General features: G+C 44.2%; 1 protein-coding gene across 1 annotated transcript in view; it reads right to left on the bottom strand.

The window, feature by feature from the left end:
- Positions 1-17,051, bottom strand: part of LOC126293287 (tenascin-X-like) — a 126,877-nt gene extending 109,826 nt beyond the window's left edge. Inside the window, exon 1 of the mRNA XM_049986408.1 lies at positions 16,920-17,051. The gene's annotated coding sequence lies outside the window, so the exon portion shown is untranslated. The remainder of the gene's footprint in view (positions 1-16,919) is intronic.
- Positions 17,052-22,369: the final 5,318 nt, after the last annotated feature.

The raw sequence follows: 22,369 nt of genomic DNA, 5'->3' as shown, positions 1-22,369 counted from the left end.
ATGGTGTGGCCGTGTCTCATGGAGGCGGCTTGCACACCTTGTTATTTTGCGTGACACTATCACAGCACAGGCCTACATTGATGTTTTAAGAACCGTCTTGCTTCCCACTGTTGAACAGCAATTCTATAATGGCGTTTGCATCTTTCAACACGATCGAGCAGCTTTTCATAATGCACGGCCTGTGGCGGAGTGGCTACGCGACGATAACATCCCTATAATGGACTGGCCTGCCCAGAGTCCTGACTTTAATCCTATAGAACACCTTTGGGGTGTTTTGGAACGCCGACTTCGTGCCAGGCTTCACTGACCTACATCGATACCTCTTCTCAGTGCAGCACTCCATGAAGATTGAAAGTATGCCTGTGAGAGTGGAAGCTGTCATGAAGGCTAAGGGTGGGTCAACACCATATTGAATTCCAGAATTACCATTGGAGGGCGTCGAGAAATTTTGACTCATTTTCAGTCAGGTGTCCGTATACTTTTGATCACATAGTGTACGTGGCACTCCAAAAATGGATAGAATGGATAGAATTCCAACACACGACAACAAACGAAAGCGCAGCCGTGCCAAAACTTAGAACCTTCCTCTATCCAACGACATGCGCAATGCGTCTTCCTATTTATGATAGTTTGTAATAAACAATTAAAATTCCCTCCTTTTTCTTTTGAATTACCCTGTATTTATAAGGAAGTAATAAACGCATGCGCGCGGAATATCAACAGTATATCTCGGTGATGTGCAACGCCTCTCCCGCAGTTTCGGCCACTGGAAGCAGTTGGTCATCACCTTAAACGCTCCCGCGTTCACAAAACTATACCGTGACGAAATGCGCCGTTCTTTTTTGCACTTTCTCTGCAGCTGGTGTGCCCATCGGTCCGAGGATTGGTTTGAACAAATTCTCCACGCTAGTTCATCCTCTTGAAGACTCTTCATCTCTGCATTTCTACTTCAACTTACATCCACTTGAAAGTACTTAGTCTAAAATGTTTACCCCACACTTCCTTCCATATCTAAAGTGATTATTGCTCGATGGCTCTGATTATGTCCTATCAACTGATCCTTTCTTGTAGTCAGTTTATACCAGATGTCGGTATGCTTGCGACAACATCCGTGCTTTACACAATGAATCGCTAAAGAAACTGGTATAAGCATGCGTAATCAAATACAGAGATATTTAAACAGGCAAAATTGGCGCCGCGTTCGGCAACGCCTAGATAAGAGAAGTATCTGGCGCAGTTGTTAGATCGGTTACTGCTGCTACAATGGTAGGTTATCACGATTTGAGTGAGTGTGAACGTGCGATGGGACACAGCGATGGGACACAGCACCTACGAATTAGCGATGAAGTGAGGATTTTCCCCTGGGATCATTTCACGAGTGTACCGTGAATATCAGGGGTCTGGTAAAATATCGAATTTCCGCCATAGTTGCGGATGGAAAATGATCCTGCAAGAACGGGACCAACGACGACTGAAGAGAACCGTTCAACGTGACGGAAGTTCAACGTTTGTTCAAATTGCTGGCAGATTCCAGTGCTGGGCCATCAATAGCTGTCAGCGTGCGAACCATTCAACGAAACAATCGATATGGGCTTTCGGAGCCGAAGGCCCACTCGTGTACCCTCGATTACAGCACGACACAAACCTTTACTCTTCGCCTGGCCCCGTGAACACCGACATTGGACTGTTGACGACTGGAAACATTTTGCCTGGACGGACGATTCTCGTTTCAAATTGTATCGAGCAGATGGACATGTACCAGGTATAGAGACAACCTCATGAATCCACGGACCCTGCACGTCAGCAGGTGAGTGTTCAAATTGGTGCAGGCTCTGTAATAGTGTGGGGCGTGAGCAGCTGGATTGATATGAGACCCCTTATACGACTGACAGGTGAGACGTACGTAAGCATCCTGTCTGATCACCTGCATCCATTCCATTGTACATTCCGACGAACTTGGTCAATTGTAGTAGGGCAATGCGACACCACCACACGTCCAGAATTGCTACAGAGTGGCTCCTGGGACACACTTTTGAGTAATCACTTCCCCTGGCCACCAAACTCCCCAGAGATGAACATTATTGAGTATATCTATGATACCTTGCAACGTGCTGTTCAGAAGGGATCTTCACCCCCTTGTACTCTTACGGCTTTGTGGACAGCCCAGCAGGATTGATGGTGTCAGTTCCCTCCAGCCCTACTTCAAACATTAGTAGAGTCCATGCTATGTCGTGTTGTGGCACTTCTGCATGGTCGCGGGGTGCCTATGCGATATTAGGCAGGTGTACCAATTTCTTTGGGTCTTCAGTTTATGTTCCATAACGATGCGCATAAAAACTGGAGTTTCGAGTACTCGTACTTCGGGTCTGTTGGTGACAAAAAGGTCGGGTCATGTGTTCCGGATAGCCTTTGGAAAAGGGGCTGTTTCACTTTCACTATCCTAGATTACAGGGTCGAAGTATGAAGATTACACACTTCCTCCTGCTTAGGTTCAAAAGGCTCTGAGCACTGTGGGACTTAACATCTATGGTCATCAGTCCCCTAGGACTTAGAACTACTTAAACCTAACTAACCTAAGGACATCACACAACACCCAGCCATCACGAGGCAGAGAAAATCCCTGACCCCGCCGGGAATCGAACCCGGGAACCCGGGCGTGGGAAGCGAGAACGCTATTGCACGACCACGAGATGCGGGCTCCTGCTTAGGCAAATAGAGCAAATCTGTTCGTTCTTTTTGCATTTGATGTGGTCTAAGGTAGCTTGATGGGACTTATGATGGCAACCTTAGTTCATGGCCGATTCCTCAGAGAACCTTAAGGAAAGGGTTTTTTAGTGTGTTTTCGCTGACACCAGCGGAGCAAAACCCTGCCGAGAATTCGAAGACGGCTATGCCTTCATAATAAATGGCTGTAAATTTTACGATGTATTCGTAAGATCAAGATCTCTAATAACTTGATTTTTTCATATCTTTATCCGTTTCCAAATTACAGAGGGTAAAAGAAGTTACGCCACTTGTACACGTAAAATCTGGTGTGAGGCGAAAGCCTAGTTTATAAAATGATGTAACACGGCGTAATATGTTGTAAATTTCCTCTCTTGAATCTACTGAAGAAGTGCTCGTAGCACCTCTGGTATGCATTTTAGAGCCGATGGTTACCAGACATATTTCCTTGTTTTGTTCCATACTGTTACCTCTGAAAGCAGCGTACCCCACAGTCTTAACAACAGTACCGCCACATACATCCCGCTGTCGGAGGTATCAGAACGGTTCTAACTGAGCTAGGTGGCGCAGTGGCTAGCACACTGGACTCGCATTCGGGAGGACTACGGTTCATTTCCGCGACCGGCCATCCTGGCTCTTAGCACTATGGGACTCAACTTCTGAGGTCATTAGTCCCCTACAAATTAGAACTAGTAAAACCTAACTAACCTAAAGACATCACACACATCCATGCCCGAGGCAGGATTCGAACCTGCGACAGTAGCGGTCTCGCGGTTCCAGACTGCAGCGCCTAGAACCGCACGGCCACGTCGGCCGGCTCCGGCCATCCTGATTTGGGGTTTCCATGAATACCCTAAATCGCTCCAGGCAAATGCCGGGATGGTTCCTAGGAAATGGCACGGCCGACTTCCTTCCCCGTCCTTCCCTAATCCGATGAGACCGATGACCTCGTTGTCTGGTCTCCTCCCCTGTTGTTGCACTTTAGCACATGTGAAATATTTTTGCACGTAAAATCCGATCTGAAGTGTACATTTAGTTTTTCGTTATTTCAGTTTCACGTAATTAACTGTCTACATTTTACTGACCAATGCATTTGTTTTCACATGAGTTGCATGCCCTGCTCTAGCAGGGAAAAGAAGGGAACCAGTGGAAAAATGTTCCTATCGGAGCACAAAACATTCGAGTATGTTCCTGTTCATTTAAAAGGCTGATTGAAAAGTAAGGGACCGACTGTCTCATTCTGATTTCCTAAACACCTTTAAAAACGTTCCTAAAAATTTTCGCAATCGATCATCACGCTTTTTTATGCTTAGAGAAAAAAAACAGTGCGATTCGCAAAGAGACAGAAAAGAAATAAATACTAAAATACAGTAGACAGTGCTTGTGTTATAGAGAGAGCGAAGGAGACAATGGCAACGAGAGAGAAAGAAAGACACACAGTGGCAGTGGAACATAACTGACAGCGACGGAACAGTGCTGGGGAAAGCGTGATGGAGGTGGTGCTGGGGGGAGGAGAGGGGGTAGGGAATAAAGAGAAAGAGAAAGTGGGTGAGAGTGAGTGATAATGAGTGACAGAGTATGGCAATGACAACGATAAAGAGAGAGATAATGAGACATTAGCAGTAGGAATGATGGAATGAAGGAATGAAAGAGGGCAATGATGGAATGAAGGAATGAACGAGGGCAATGATGGAATGAAGGAATGAACGAGGGCAATGATGGAATGAAGGAATGAACGAGGGCAATGATGGAATGAAGAAATGAACGAGGGCAATGATGGAATGAAGAAATGAACGAGGGCAATGATGGAATGAAGGAATGAACGAGGGCAATGATGGAATGAAGAAATGAACGAGGGCAATGATGGAATGAAGGAATGAACGAGGGCAATGATGGAATGAAGGAATGAACGAGGGCAATGATGGAATGAAGGAATGAACGAGGGCAATGATGGAATGAAGGAATGAACGAGGGCAATGATGGAATGAAGAAATGAACGAGGGCAATGATGGAATGAAGGAATGAATGAGGGCAATGAAGGAATGAACGAGGGCAATGATGGAATGAAGGAATGAACGATGGCAATGATGGAATGAAGAAATGAACGAGGGCAATGATGGAATGAAGGAATGAACGAGGGCAATGATGGAATGAAGGAATGAACGAGGGCAATGATGGAATGAAGGAATGAACGAGGGCAATGATGGAATGAAGGAATGAACGAGGGCAATGATGGAATGAAGAAATGAACGAGGGCAATGATGGAATGAAGGAATGAATGAGGGCAATGAAGGAATGAACGAGGGCAATGATGGAATGAAGGAATGAACGATGGCAATGATGGAATGAAGGAATGAACGAGGACAATGATGGAATGAAGGAATGAACGAGGACAATGATGGAATGAAGGAATGAACGAGGGCAATGATGGAATGAAGAAATGAACGAGGGCAATGATGGAATGAAGGAATGAACGAGGGCAATGATGGAATGAAGGAATGAACGAGGGCAATGATGGAATGAAGGAATGACAGTAAGAGAGCAATAGGGAGACGGTGACAGTGAGAGGAGAGGAGAGTGTGGTTAGTGGAACAGAATGAAGGGCACTCTGGCTGTGACGCAGGAGACAGTGACAAGAGAGATAATGACAATGAGTTGGGCTGAATGAGTGAGAGAAACGGCAAGTGGGACTTCTGCGTCCTCGCGAGAGCCCTGCGGGATATTAGGCATGCGTACCAGCTCCTTTCACTCTTCAGTGTATAATGCCGCCATGTAACAGTATACGGGGCGAGGCAGGCCACAAAACATGTCCACAACTACTCAGTATGGCGATGTGATTGATTTGCTTGTTCTTAGACAAAGTCTTGCAGAGAAAACGCCCCATCACTTTTCAGTCAGCCATAGCTACGAGAAGGGCAACCTTTCTTGAACGTCACTACCATGAAGCTGTTGAATGATCGAAGTGCAGAATGGATTAAATGCGTCGGGATCTAGTGTTAGCAAAACATTCTTTTGGCTGATCTCACTGCGACATTCCAGCTGCTTCGTGGTAGGAATGGGAGACACCAATAGTTTAAAACCGATACCGGTACTTAAGTCCCGAGTAACCGATATGTTTCGGTATTTGTTTGGTCTCTATTGTACCTGACGGTTTTTTTAGTAATAACCGAGTCAAAAAAGCCGAAATATCAATTAGCCGTAATAACAGTGCTAAAAGCCTTTGTTTTTAAATAAACCTTTCTTATGAATGAAGTAATTTTATAAGTAAAATGAAGAAAATGAAAAGAAAATGAAAAACGCGGTGAGTGCTATTTTAATAACAGCGACAGAAACGAGCAACAAACAAATGGCATAAGAACTGGATCAGGATTGCTGGACATTAATGTCCCTGTTGCCGTGTGTCGTGGCTTAAGCTACGCGTGTACGTGCGTGCCGCGTGCAGGACTTGCCAACCCCCCCCCCCCCCCCCCCCTTCGCCACCGACCGGTCTACACGGAAGTTTCTCGCTGTCTTCGCCGCACATCCGCTATACTGCAGAACAGCACCAAGCCTAGTACGGAAATATTTCTACCAAGTGACGTAGCAATGAGATACAATCCTTCACTTGCTTTAAAAGATAAAAGATTTGTCTGCCATTTCTCTAAAATAATGAAAGAGGAAGGAGACTGTGATTATCGTTACAAATTAAAAACTTAACCACTGTTCATTGATAATGCACAATAAAAATAAAAACTAGATGATCTGATACCTGTGTGTACATAATATGCCTTTATGTGCTTGTAGCCCCTGCAAACCGACAAATTAACGTGAAAAATAGACTTCAACTTCAGTTTTCACCATCAAGCACTGACTAATGCCCAAATAGTGCTGCAACCCCCGATTATAACAATTTTTGAGCACGACCACTTTTTGAGAATAGCAGAAAACAGTGGACGGACAAAGTTTTCTTATATTTTCTTATTTACTTTAATATTTTTATTCTGTGTCTTGAAGCTGAAAGATTAAAAAATTTTCAATCTTTGTTGGATCTACGTTCATTACACGAAAAATTATGAACAAAAAAGGGAAAATTGGTTACTTCAGAAAGCGGTTATTTTGCGCCGTTTTAACAATTAGGCTAAACTGGCGTGGAAAAAACCGATACAACCGGAAAACTACCGTCGCTATTTCGTGGTGACATCTCTATTGAGTGTTAGCGTTGCTGAAATGTTAGTTTTATCTCTCTCATCAGCTGCTGTTCTTTTTCGTTGGCTTATCTTACTGTTTACACTTAAATTTTCTCGAGGTTTTTGAATAACGTTTCCATAGAGAGATCGCGGGGCTGCTCTTGTCAGTTACACGTCAGTCGTGCTGAACGAAAACCATTTCCACTTTTTCAAATTTGGTACACACTGTATAAGCCTGAACGTATTCAGCAGCAACGTCTCCGATCGGAACAACAGCAGAGCGCAGACTTTTGGTCGCCTAATGCATCGGTAAACACACGAACAGTGCGTGAGTCACGTGTTTTGCGCGCTTGTGGTACAGTGCAGAACAGACGCGTCTGCGATCTTTTCTCTTCGGACAGCGGGAGACAGCTTCGCGGCCCTCTTAGTCTGTTACTACACTACTGGACAAAAAAATTGCTACACCACGAAGATGTCGTGCTACAGACGCGAAATTTAACCGACAGGAAGGAGCTGCTGCCATATGCAAATAATTAGCTTTTCAGAGCATTAACACAAGGTTGGCGCTGGTGGCGACACCTACAACGTGCTGACATGAGGAAAGTTTACAACCGATTTCTCATACACAAACAGCAGTTCACCGGCGTCGCCTGGTGAAACGTTGTTGTGATGCCTCGTGTAAAGAGGAGAAATGCGTACCATCACGTTTCCGACTTTGATAATGGTCGGATTGTGGCCCATTGCGATTGCGGTTTATCGTATCGCGACATTGTTGCTCGCGTTGGTCGAGATACAATGACTGTTAGAAGAATATGGAATCGGTAACTGGATCCCAACGGCCTCGTATCACTAGCAGTCGAGATGAGAGGCATCTTAGGCATCTTATCCGCATGGCTGTAACGGATCGTACGGCCACGTCTCGATCTTTGAGTCAACAGATGGGGACGTTTGCAAGACAACAACCATCTGCACGAACAGTTCGGCGACGTTTGCAGCAGCATGGACTATCAGCTCTGAGACCGTGGCTGCGGTTACCCTTGACGCTGCATCACAGACAGGAGCGCCTGCGATGGTGTACTCAACGTCGAACTGGGTGCACGAATGGCAAAACGTCATCTTTTCGGATGAATCCAGGTTCTGTTTACAGCATCAAGATGGTCGTATCCGTGTTTGGCGACATCGCGGTGAACGCACATTTGAAGAGTGTATTCGTCATCGCCATACTGCCGTATCACCCGGCGTGATGGTACGGGGTGCCATTGGTTACATGTCTCCGTCACCTCTTGTTCGCATTGACGGCACCTTGAACAGAGGACGTTACATTTTAGATGTGTTACGACCCGTGGCTCTACCCTTCATTCGATCCCTGCGAAACCCTACGTTTCGGCAGGATAATGCACTACCACATGTCAACAGGTCCTGTACGGGCCTTATAGGATACAGAAAATGTTCGACTGCTGCCCTGCCAGCACATTCTCCAGATCTCGCACCAACTGAAAACGTTTGGTCAATGGTGGATGAGCAACTGGCTCGTCACAATATGCTAGTCACTACTCTTAATGAACTGTGCTATCGTGTTGAAGCTGCATGGACAGCTGTACATGTAAACGCCATCCAAGTTCTGTTTCACTCAATGCCCAGGCGTATGAAGGCCGTTATTACGGCCAGAGGTGGTTGTTCTGGGTATTGTTTTCTCAGGAGCTATGCACCCAAACTGCGTGAAAATGTATGCACATGTCAGTTCCAGTATAATATATTTGTCCAATGAATACCCGTTTATCATCTGTATTTGTTCTTGGTGTAGCAATTTTAATGGCTAGTAATGTATTTGATCAATGGCTAGTAATGTATTTGATCATTTTCCATACATCTACGTCTGCATGACTGCTCTGTGTTCCCACTTACAGCGTGACAATGATCGAATTATATGAAACAAAATCTTCATAAATTCTTGAACGGTTTGAACGTTCAAACTGCACGGTTGGCCACGGGGCATGATGCGAATGCGCAAGCTCAATTTCATTTGGTTGGGTTCGTCAATAAGTAAAATTGGCGCATTTGGAGGACTGAAAATCGGCATTTCGCGATCGAGAATTCTCTTCACCCTCAACGGGTGACTGTAGCGTGCATTGTCCAGACACGGAATAATCGGTAAGATATTTCTTTATGGCACTGTGATTACAGAACGGTACGTGAAGGTTTAGGAAGATGAAATCATCTCCATTATCCAAAGTGACCCTGATTTCGACAAGATGTGGTTCGTGCAAGACTGAGCTCGACCCCATCGAAGCAGGAGAGTGATGTCCTGGAGGAGCACTTTGGGGACCGCATTCTGGCTCTGGGGTAGCCAGAGGCCACTGGCATGGGCCTTGATTGGCTGCCGTATTCTCCGGATCTGAAGACATGTAACTCCTTTTTGTGACTATATTAAAGACAAGGAGCACCGCAATAAACCCAAAATCATTTCTGAGCTGGAAACACCCATTCAGGAGGTCGTCGGCAGCATCGATGTGCCCACACTTCGGCGAGTTACGCAGAACTTCGCTATTCATCTGCACCACATCATCGCCAAGGATGGCAGGCAGATCGAACATTTCATAACCTAAATCTTTGTTTGTAGTGACGTTTGCATGTTGAATAAAGTTTGTACGCACTGTAGTTTGTAACTAATTTACCTTTCCTTTAGTGTAGTTCAGTAACTGTCGCCCTGAAAATACACGTATCAAAGAAAGTTTTGTATCATCCCTGTTCCTACAACTCCTGAAGGTAGACGTTGACTGTGGATACTGTATCACAGACACAGTCCCTTTGACTGTTCAGAGATGTCACTAAACCGGCCCAAAGATGTAAACAACCATACATGAGCAGCGCCTATTCGACGGAGGGGGACCGACAGCCGATTAGTTCCAGTCATTCCACCAGGAAGGAGGTACATGGGTCGACCTGTCTGCAGTTCAACCATGCGTAGATCAGTACCGCAGTTCGATCGCTTGCATTGTGCCAGGAAGGGCTCTCAACAAGGGAAGTGTCGAAGCGTCTCTGAGTGAACCAAAGCGATGTTGTCCGGACATGGAAGAGATGCAGAGAGACAGGAACTGTCGATGACATGCCTTGCTCAGGCCGCCCAAGGGCTACTACTGCAGTGTATGACCGCTACCTGCGGATTATGGCTCTGAGCAACCTTGACAGCAACGCCACCATATTGAATAATGCTTTTCATGCATCCACAGAACGTCGTGTTACGACTCAAACTGCGCGAAATAGGCTGCATGGCGAGGTCCATGTTTGCAACCACGACACCACACAGCGCGGTACAGACGGTCCCAACAACATGCCGAATGGAGCGCTCAGGATTGGCATCACGTTCTCTTCACAAGTGAGTGTCGCATATGCCTTCAACCACATAATCGTCAGAGACATGTTTGGAGGCAACCTGGTCGGGCTGAACGCCTTAGACACACTGTCCGGAGAGTGCAGCAAGGTGGAGGATCCCTGCTGCTTTGGGGTGGCATTATGTGGGGCCGACGTACGGCGCTTGTGGTCATGGAAGGCCCGTAACGTCTGATACTTGAATGGAATAGTGCCACTATATTGGTAGCATACTGGAGAGACATTCTTCTTCGTGGACGGCAATTCGCGCTCCCATCGTGCACATCTTGTGAATGACTTCCTTCAGGATAGCGACATCGCTCGACTAGAGTGGCCAGCATGTTCCCCAGATACGAACCCTATCGAACATGCCTGTGATGGATTGAAGACGCCTGTGTATGGACGACGTGACCCACCAACCACTCTGAGCGATCTACGCCCAATCGCTGTTGAGGAGTGGGAAACTTGGACCAACAGTGCCTTAGTGAACTTGTGGATAGTATGCCACGACGAATACAGGCATTGATCAATGCAAGAGGACGTGCTACTGGGTATTTGAAGTACCGGTGTGTACAGCAATCTGAAGGTATCCCTGTATGGTGTTACGACATGCAATATGTCGTTTTCATGACTAATTAAAAGGTCGGAAATGATGTTAATCTCCATTCAATTTTTCTGTACAGGTTCCGGAACTCTCGGAACCAGGGCGATGCAAAACATTTTTGATGTGTGTACTTGGCAGATGCTCCATAGAACCATTCTCAGAGCTTTGTTTCGGCTATTCCGCTCTTGAACTGCACATGGAAAAAATGAACATCTAGATCTTTACATGCGAGATCCGATTTCTCTTACTTTATATACATGTGAAGTCTGTTCTTTCGGACGCTCTTTACAACGTGTCCGAAAGAACAGACACTATTTTGAACTGGAAGCCTTATGAATTAAGACAGAAAGGATTACATCCAGCAGCCATTATGAATTAAGACACAAAGGAACTACAGGCGTTGGCTGCAAGCGGGCATCAATTGAAATCAATGAGGAAGTAGTAAAATTAGTGCCGGACCGGGGGTTCGAAGCCGGGTTTTTAGGCAGATGCTCTGACCACTCCTCCACCTGGACACTGCTCGGACTAGCACGCCTCCCGTCAGACCTAAATTCCCAGCTTACCCACACGCTACTGATGTAGTGCCCATTATCCATCTACTAGCGGCATTTCGCCAGTTCTCGTAAGAGTTCGAGCCTGCTGGGCATCTGCACTGAAGAGATGGTCGGTCGTCTCGCCTTAATTATACGTACCCGTGTGGTCAGAACATCTGTCTAGTGAACAGGAAAACCGGGTTCGATTCCCGGTCCGACAGAAATTTTCAAATGACTAATTCCTCTGTCTCCTCTTATTCTGTCACGATGGTCATTCCATCCCATATAGGTGGGAGCCAACAAAATGTTTCCGAATTCGGAGGAAGTTGACTATTGAAATTAAGTGTAAGGATTTCGCCACAAAGGGAAACGGCTTTGTTTTAATGGGTACCCTTCTTTGAACTTTTTCAATGTCTTCCGTTAGTCGCATCTGTTAAGTATGCCATATACCGCGGAAGATACTCCAGGAAGAACTTGTGCGCGGACAGACAAATCTGGAGAGCTGCATCAAATCAGTCTTCGGACTTAAAACAAAAACAACACAACGACGACGACATCTACTAATCAAATTGGAAATGGCTATAAGCAGCAACTGGCTAAGAACAATTAAGGAGACGACAATGGGGAAAAGACAAAGATATAAACATTGGAGATTCTAGATTGAAAATGAGTGAAACATTTATCTTTCGCTGATGCTTTAGTGGTCATGAGTAAGACTAAAGAAGCAACTGAATATGCAGCAGAGAAACTGCACAATATATTAGCAACGTAAACCTTCACATATTTTACGAGAAAACTCATTATTTTGAAAATGGGCATGGAATTACGAGGAAAGTTCCACTAAAGACTGAATGTGAGACGAACTTACAGGTCGCACTGCTACAAGAGTATATGATCCATCCACCTTCCAAACTAAGTCATGTGGAACCAAAGTGACAAAAAAAAGTGATACAGCACAATGAGAAACCACGACACTGTAAAACAGTTTTTACAGCTAACATTGGTGTTTCAGACACCTTAGCTGTTTGATGGCACTCCAGGCTACAGAACCTTAAAAACAGGAGCGAAAAAATCTTAGGAAAATATAGGTTTCTCCGCATGAAAACGGAGTTTGGGTAACACTGGAACATCTTATCTGCACACGCTAACAAATTCACTAATGCAGTGACAGGAGGCGACTTAAATTCATCGGCCATATTCAAAACATCACATACGAAATCCGAAAACGCGTAGCTTATGGAAAACTTCACCGACATCCAAACTTCTCAAGGCACTATGTTGTGGGGTTTTACCACCGCCAGACAGTCCTGTTCCTTTTTCCCCCGCAAATATACCGAGGGAAAAAAACGACTATCTATACGCTCCAGTAAGATCTTTGATCTCTTACCTTGTCTTCGACGTCCTGACGCGAGATGTATTTTGGACACAGTACGATCGTTCTGCTATCGACCGCAAAACCGAGTTCCCTAAACGTTTTCGTCTGCCCTCCAGGGATTACTGATTCACTTCACGAATCATCTCCGTAATGCTCTTGTGGTGGCAAAAACCTAGCGGTAACAAATCTAGTAGCAGCCTGCTGCTGAATTGCTTCGATCTCTTCCGTTAACCCGACCTGGTGGCGATCCTAACACTCAACCAGTACACGAGAATCGGCCAAATAAGTGTTCCACGATCAGAGGATAGGGAGGAAAACTCAGTGATTCCGGGACGACTTGTAAACAACACGATACCGCGCCAACAGACCGATGACGCCATTAACATGTAGATACGAGTCTCCAGAAATGACCATTAGATGACGTCACAAACGACACGAACACTTAAGTAATACGAACCTCCACAGGCGGAGAGATTTTTGCATGGAGATGGTCTGGTTACTATGGCAAGCTGGAAAAATTATCTAAAATTTGAAATATGGGCCCACAGTCGAAAAGTATAGGGCTTTACCAGGGGCGTGACTTATCTATAGACTTTGCAACGTCTAAGGAAAGACTGGCGTTGACAGTTCATGGCATCGGCAACTCTTAATCTGCCACCTAATCTAGACCATAGGCCACCCTACGCAGCAGTGTATCTCCACGAACTCCACTAAAAAACAAAAAAGGTCAGTATCGCTCTCTCCAGTACATTCGCCATTTCCAGTAGACTTTTATAGGTTTAGTATGCAACAAGATTCATGTAACCCGCGGAAACTAAGCAACATTGTTAAAGAAGACGAACGAGACAAGCAAAACCATCGCAAACGCTGACTACGTAACATATACGCCGCTCGTTAAAAAATTCACCATTGGCTCTCCTTGCTGTCTAAGGCCGGTACAAACATGAACGGACGAGAATTTACAATTACAAATGAACTGATATCTTGCATCAAAACGCAAAATAACACATTCACAGTCGCATAATACAGTCAAATCTATTTATAATGCAGCACGACTTTACAAAATTGGACAGAAATGTGTGCCGCACCATCTAGAACCACATTTTTGTCCAATTTTGGTACGTTGCGCCCCACCATAAATCGGTATGCCCAGTCTTTATTTCAGTGTTCGGTGTTATAAGATTACGAATGTATTAGACAGTAGCAGCAATTAATTTCTTTGACAATTTTACATTTTTGCTGATTATCTTTGAACAATATTATGCACGTCTTTTTTATTGATGCTAAACAATGAGCCAATAACCCGAAAGCTAGATCGATGAAATACGCAGTTAGGTTGCGAAAGGAGTGACTGATTTTTCCGTATTACAGTGGAACCTCGTTTATCCATCCTTTATTAATGCAAGTATCTGGTTCGTCGGAATCGATATTTCATTTCTTAAGTGCAGTAACTGTACAGTATTTTACATTCCGGAAATAACAGTGGCAACAATCGTCGGTGACAATCATTAAATTCGGCCAACCGCCTGACTAGGTGTCAGTTAACAAGTTAACACTTGGGTGGTAACGTGGTACAGAGTTGTTTTGCCCCCGTTAGCTGCGAGTGTAAAATGCATCAGAGAGAAGGAAGGTGTCAATGTCCATGGGAGAAAAGTTGTATGCACTATGGTCACGGGTCTGTGAGGCCACTGAAGCAATTTGCACATTCAACAAGAAACTGGTTACAGAAAATCATTAAGTGGTTCTCTGCAAATGGGCTCTCATTAAACTTTGACAAAACACAGTATATACAGTTCCACACAGTAAATGGAATGACACCATTAATAAATATAGACTTCGATCAGAAATCGGTGGCTAAGACAGAATATTCATAATTTCTAGGTGTATGCACTAATGAGGCCTTGAACTGGAAAAAAGACACTGAGGATCTGCTACTTATGCTATTAGGGTCATTGCAAATTTTTGCGATATACATCTGAGTAAATTAGCTTACCACGCCTATTTTCATTCTCTGCTTTCGTACGGCATCATATTCTGGGGTAACTCATCATTGAGTAAAAGAATGTTCATTGCACAAAAGCGTGTAATCAGAATAACTGCTGGAGCTCATCCAAGATCATCCTGCAGACACTTATTGAAAGAGCTAGAGATCTTCACAGTAACCTCACAATATATGTATTCACTTATGAAATTTGTTATTAACAAGCCGAACGAATTCAAAAGTAATTGCAGTGTACATGGCTACAACACTAGGAGAAAGGATGATCTTCACCACTCAAGGTTAAATCTAACTTTGGCTTAGAAGGGGTAAATTATGCTGCCACAAAAGTCTTTGGTCACTTACCTAATAGCAACAAAAGTCTGACAGACATATAGCATTTAAAAGAAAAATAAAAGAATTTCTTAATGGCAACTCCTACTCATTAGATGAATTTTTGGGTACAGCAAGAGGGTAATTTCCCCAACCCTCACAAAAAAAAATTAAAAATATTAAGTGTCATGTAATATTTTGTGTAATGTAATATCTTGTATAGACACCTTTTACTAACGTGACTCGTTCCACATTATTACCTAGTGTCGTATTCATGATGTATGGAACAAGTACCAATATAATCTAATCTGTCGGCCAGTCAGAGTTTGTTTGAGGCTTTCACGAACATTCCAGGGCGCCGGACATGTATTTAATTGACGTGGATGACATCTGATGACTTTCGATGGTTGTTCGCCTGCAGACAATGTCGACAGTGATCGTGGATTAGCTGGCGAAGTTGGCGGCTCATTGTGAAGGCGCTATCACAGTCACAGAGGCAGTAAAATAATGGTTTATTCGGAACGCCTTACGGAAATTACTTCGGCTGAACTAAAAGCAGGTGCTAGAATTGGTTTGTTGGGAGAACGCTGCAGAAGTGCAGTCAATCTACGAGTACAAAAGAAACTGAAGCTTCCTGGCAGATTAAAACTGTGCGCCGGCCCGAGACTCGAGCAGGAGAGCTTTGGAAGGTAGGAGACGAGGTACTGGCAGAAGTGAAGCTGTGAGGACGGGGCGTGAGTCGTGCTTGGGTAGCTCAATTGGTAGAGCACTTGCTCGCGAAAGGCAAAGGTCCCGAGTTCGAGTCTCGGCCCGGCACACAGTTTTAATCTGCCAGGAAGTTTCACATCAGCGCACACTCCGCTGCAGAGTGAAAATTTCGTTCTGGAAACAAAAGAAACTGCTTACAAATCACTCCTGCGAACCGTCCTAGAATATTGCTCAAGTGTGTGGGACCTGTACCATATAGGATTAACAGGGGATATAGAACGTATATATAGAGAAGGGCAGCGCGAATGGTCACAGGTTTGTCTGATCCGTGAGAGAGTCACGGAGATATTGCAGGAACTGAAATGGCAGGCTCTTGAAGACAGACGTAAAGTATTCCGGGAAAGTCTATTGACAAAGTTTCAACGACCGGCTTTAAACGATTACTCTAGGGATATACTACAACCCCCTGTATATCGCTGACAGAGGGATAGTGAGGATAATTACTGCACCCACAGAGGCAATTCAAACAATCATTCTTCCCATGTTCCATAGGTGGATGGAACAGGAAGGAACCCTAATAACTGGTACAATAGTTCGTACCTTCTGTCGTGCACGTCACGGCGTTTTGCAGAGTATAGAGGTAGATGCAGATGCTGAATCTGGCTACAAAGGAACGTACTGATCATTTTAGTGCATAAAAGTCAATGTCCTTTTGAGTTATCCAGTCCCAACATGTGGAAATAATCTACACTCGTGAGTGTACATAAGAATAAACACAAGGTGTTTGTTTGTGGCATTTAACCAAAGTCACAATTTTTTTTTCTTAATTTCCGGATTTTCGATAATCCAGATACCTGTATACAGCCCTCCTGAAACGAGATTATCATATGGCATTACTGCCCGGGAGACACCGTCTGTATTCTTTTGAGCGCTTAGCACAAGTCTTTGTACTCGACGACTGGCGCGTTAATGAAGATGAGATGAAATTATGAAGACAACACAAACACCCCGTCACCGAGCGAAGAAAATATCGGTCCCATGTAGTCCGGATAAGCGACGTTCCTCCATACTGTTTATGTTTACGCAGGCCGTTAGTAGACGCTGCAGGCGGAGGCCACCGCTAACTTACCTTCTGCTTGGGCGATCTACGCAGCGAAGGCAGACGGCGAGAGAGATGTGAACACCGCGACGGACCGACAGCGACTGTAGCGGTGGCGACGCGGAGACAGCCGAAGCAGCCTCTCTGCCATTGGCTGCAGCCGCCGCTCCTGCATTCCCATTGGCCGACGTCGCCGAAGCAAACAGCTGACGCATGGCGCGCGTATCTTCGAACAAGTGCGTCTTCCGAGAAAGGAAGAGCCGGCGTTTGGAGAAACATGCGCGGAAGAGAGACCTCGTTGCCAAGTCGCGAGATTATCCTCAGGGGCATTTCCCGGAAGCTGCAGGGTCCAGAGGCCACTGGGTACTATATTGTTCGTGTCACCAGTGTCTGCCTATCACGCGCGAATATTTTCATCTCCACGCAAGCAGCCATCACAGCGGTTCTCAACCTGGAGTAATTACTTCCTGAAGGATGAAATATAATTTCCTGTTGTTTAAAGGTCATTACTGTAATCACGATTTATGAAGACTGTAATACTAATTACATAATCTACTAACTTTTTTACTTTTGATTTATTTATTTATTTTGCAAAAACAGCTTGTGCAGCGATCGTGTGAACAGGAGCCTCCTCATATCGTCCACCCACTAACACATACTTCTACTTTGCACCATACATTTATGACGGTAAAATTGGGATATGCAAGGTTATCGGAAATTTCCGTTACAATCTTGTAGGATTTGTAGAGAGCAATGAATACACACTACTTTGAATAGAAATCCATGTCCAGAGATGTCATCCAACGAGCGTCAAAGTTAGAGGCACCAGCGCCTGTAAATGTACGAGGGTAAGTCAATAATTATGGGCAATTTAGTTATATTTTTGTTTATTTTGACAGTACTGTCGTTTCACGTTCATGACGCATGCTTTGTTTATTTGTTGTTATATCTTTGCAATTTTCAAGCTGCTAGGTTAGTTTCGTTATCGCTGCTGTGCTGTTGATCATGGCCTGCTCCGCTTTGTATTTGCACCAAAGAAGAGCAACGTTCAGTGATCCGTTTTTTGTGGTCGGAAGGAGTATCAGGGGCCGAAATTCATCGAAGACTTTCGGTACAGTGCGCGAACAGTGTTTTGCCACAGTCGAGTGTCTACGAATGGATTGAAAAACTCCGAAATGGTCGCACAAGTGTTACGAACGATGAAGGCGCTGGACGACCGTTTACCACAACAAATGAAGAAACCATTGAGCGTGGCTAGACGATTAACTATTGACGAAGTGGCAAATCGTCTGAAAATTAGTGACGGCTCTGCCTACCAAATCATCCACAAGAGACTTGGGTTTCATGAAGTTCGTGCAAGATGGGCCCCAAAACAGCTGACACAGTTGCATAAACAAACGCGATTGGACACCTGCAAAAAAACATTTGGACCGCTATGGTAACGAAGGGGACAACTTCTTAGACAGGATCGTTACTGGTGACTAAGCATGGATCCACCATTACCAGTCGGAGAGTAAACGGCAGAGTATGGAATGGAAACATCCAAATTCGCCGTGCAAGAAAAACTTCGAGACCCAACCATCCGCAGGAAAACTTATGCTTACGGTTTTTTCGGACGCTCAAGGTCCAGTACTGGAATATTATTGGGAAAGGGGCACAACAATAAATAGTGTACGTTACAATGAGATGCTTACTGCCAGACTAAAGCCTGCAATTCGAAGCAAACGCCGAGGATTGCTGTCAAAAGGTGCTGTGTTGTTACACGACAATGCCCGTCAACATACTGCTGCCCACACTGCTGAAACACTCCAGAAACTCAAATTTGAAGTACTGTATCATCCTCCATATAGTTAAAATCTTTCCCCTTCTGGCTGTCGCTTGTTTGGTCCACTCAGGCTTTAAGAGGCTGTCGATTTGCGTCAGACGAAGCAGTGAAAGACGCGGTGCAGTCTTGGTTCGCAGCTCAACAGAAAACCTTCTTTTAAGAGGGCATCAGACGCTTGTACAACGATGGACCAAGTGCGTTGAAACGCAAAAATGATGTTCCTGTAAATTTCCTACTTGATTACGATAACATTTTATAACTACTTTACGGGTAATAATTGACTTACCCTCGTATGTATATACAGGGCGATTTCGTGATGATGATGCAAATTTCCTAGGATGGTACGGAAGGATAAATGAATCAATTTGAGGTATCGCTCCCTGTACCGGAAACGGGCGAATCGGAAGTTGTAGGCGAAAACCGTTCAGGAGGTACAGGAGATTAGTGTTTAATGTCCCGTCGACAACTAGGTCATTAGAAACGGACCACAAGCTGGTATGGTGTCAAGCGTGGAGAAGGCAATCGGCCCTGCCCTTTCAGAGGAACCGTACAGCCATCTGCTTGGAGCGATTCAGGGAAATCACGGAAAACCCAAATCAGGGTGACCGGACATGGGATTGAACCGTCGTCCTCCCGAATGCGAGTCCAGTGTGCTAACCACTGCGCCAGCTACATCAGGTAAAACCGCTCTGATACCTCCAACAGCGGGATATATGTAGCGGTACTGTTATTGCTAAGACTGTGGGGTACGCTAGCTTCATAGGTAATAGTATGGACCAAAAGAAAAAGAGAATATTTCCAGTAAAAATGGGCTCTAAAATGCATACCTGAGCTGCTACGAGCACTTTTCAATAGATTCGATAGAGGAGATATGTTTCACACTACCGAAGACGAATAAATGCTCTTAGCTCTTACGATATACATTTTAGAGCTCATGTTGTAAGGAATGTCTCAGAACTCTCCATTACGTTGAAAACAATATAGCCAACTTAACTCCATTCCTTGCATTGTGTAAGATTCGAAATAAATAAGCACTCGGATATCGATAGTAATAATCTGAAGGCGAAACAGGGGAGCGCGATTCTAGGTAGTGTCGGCTGAGAACTCGGAGACAGAAGACGTGTCACGTTGCTCTCACGCCGGTGATGGCAGATTAGCCGATCTCGGGAAAGATCCGTTTGGATTCCGTAGAAATATTGGAACACGTGAAGCAATACTGACCTTACAACTTATCTTAGAAGAAAGATTACAGAAAGGCAAACCTACGTTTCTAGCATTTGTAGACTTAGAGAAAGCTTTTGACAATGTTGACTGGAATACTCTCTTTCAAATTCTAAAGGTGGCAGGGGTAAAATACAGGGAGTGAAAGGCTATTTATAATCTGTACAGAAACCAGATGGCAGTTATAAGAGTCGAGGTGCATGAAAGGGAAGCAGTGGTTGGGAAGGGAGTGAGACAGGGTTGTAGCCTCTCCCCGATGTTATTCAATATGTATACTGAACAAGCAGTAAAGGAAACAAAAGAAAAATTCGGAGTAGGTATTAAAATCCAATGGAGAAGAAATAAAAACTTTGAGGTTCGTCGATGACATTGTAATTCTATCAGAGACAGCAAAGGAGTTGGAAGAGCAGTTGAACGGAATGGACAGTGTCTTGAAAGGAGGATATAAGATGAACATCAACAAAAGCAAAACGAGGATAATGGATTGTAGTCAAATTAAGTCGGGTGATGCTGAGGGAATTAGAATGGGAAATGAGACACTTAAAGTAGTAAAGGAGTTTTGCTAGTTGGGGAGCAAAATAACTGATGATGGTCGAAGTAGAGAGGATATAAAATGTAGACTGGCAATAGCAAGGATAGCGTTTCTGAAGAAGATAAATTTGTTAACATCGAATATAGATTTAAGTGTGAGGAAGTCGTTTCTGAAAGTATTTGTATGGAGTGTAGCCATGTATGGATGTGAAACATGGACGATAAATAGTCTGGACAAGAAGAGAATAGAAGCTTTTGAAATGTGGTGTTACAGAAGAATGCTGAAGATTAGATGGGTAGATCACATAATTAATGATGAAGTATTGAATAGAATTGGGGAGAAGAGGAGTACGTGGCACAACTTGACAAAGAGGAGGGACCGGTTAGTAGGACATGTTGTGAGGCATCAAGGGATCACAAATTTAGCATTGGAGGGCAGCGTGGAGGGTAAAAATCGTAGAGGGAGACCAAGAGATGAATACACTAAGCAGATTCAGAAGGATGTGGGTTGCAGTAAGTACTGGGAGATGAAGAAGCTTGCACAGGATAGGGTAGCATGGAGAGCTGCATCAAACCAGCCTCAGGACTGAAGACCACAACAACAACAACAACCACACTCAAAGCCTGGTTTCATTTATATGGCCACGGGAGATTTAAATGGCTTAACTCAAGACAGAATTCAAGGTAAAATTCGCAAGCGTAGTGTAAAGCGCAATTGCAGAGTTAGGCCCGTATTGTTAGTCCGAGTTTGCTTGTCTGTTGAAGAAGCCTCGTTATCCTCCAAATAAATGTGCTGTGGTTATTAAATGTTAATGTAACTCTGAAATTGAAATAATCTGTTAATCTGGCACTCAGCCATTATTGATATTTACCTCATTGTCAGGCATTTCGCCAGCATTATTACTTGTCAAACTATTATTGGTCATGATTATTTCTGAAGTTTTAAATAGTTTATAAAATGAAATCCATTCTTACAAGTTATTTAGTAGTTAACAGAACCCAAGCAAACTCCGTTTTATTAAATTCATTCTTAATAACAATAAGCTGCTGCATGGAGGCAGTCATCTAGAGAGGTGAGTGCAAAACTTAGGACCAAAACAGAGACACTGACGCACCGCAAGATGTTATGTACTCTAATGCAGTAAATTCCGTTGCACAAGTCAATTTCTGTATCACTTGGTAATTCTTATTGAAAAACGCAGTCAGACAGCTTAGGCATTCATTGTTATGGCTCATGACGTACAATACGTGCACAGCGTTATGCAGGTTAGATTCCGTTTACTGATAGCTCAGGTTGCTTAGCGAGTCCATTTTCATAGACGAACATAGGCTTCATTTGTTGTAGGTACGTTACAATGTTTACTGGACATTTTTTCTTGTTTTGATCCGTACTACCACCTCTGAATGTTGCCTACGCTACAATCTGAGCAATATCAGTTCCGGTACATGTAATCCACTGTCACAGTACAGGACCCTCATCTTAAAGTGATACATTCATCCTTCCCCATCGTTCTAGGAAGATTGTAACATATTCACGGAATCACCCTGTATATACATAACGTACAGACGCCGGCGTGTATACCTTTAACGCTCTGTAGCATTGGATGAAGTTTCTGAATATGGGTTGCTGTTGAAAATGTTATGTACACACTCACCCCTACAAGTCCTAAAAGTTTATACCGGGAATTTCGGAACACCCCGAATACATTACACATGCACACATATCTCAAGACAATGTCTTATCGGAGTTATAAATAGTTCCCGCAATAGACTAGAAATTGTTTCATTATTCATTTCGCAACAATAAACGAACTGGTTGACCGCATAACTACACAGTAACAATGAAATGGCCGCTATACTGATGTAGGCTCTACACTGTATTGTTACTACACTCCTGGAAATT

The sequence above is a fragment of the Schistocerca gregaria genome, chromosome 10, assembly GCF_023897955.1.
Source record: "Schistocerca gregaria isolate iqSchGreg1 chromosome 10, iqSchGreg1.2, whole genome shotgun sequence".
Classification (NCBI taxonomy): domain Eukaryota; kingdom Metazoa; phylum Arthropoda; class Insecta; order Orthoptera; family Acrididae; genus Schistocerca; species Schistocerca gregaria.
Note: the sequence above shows the minus strand (reverse complement) of the source record. Positions and strands in the feature narration are given on the sequence as shown.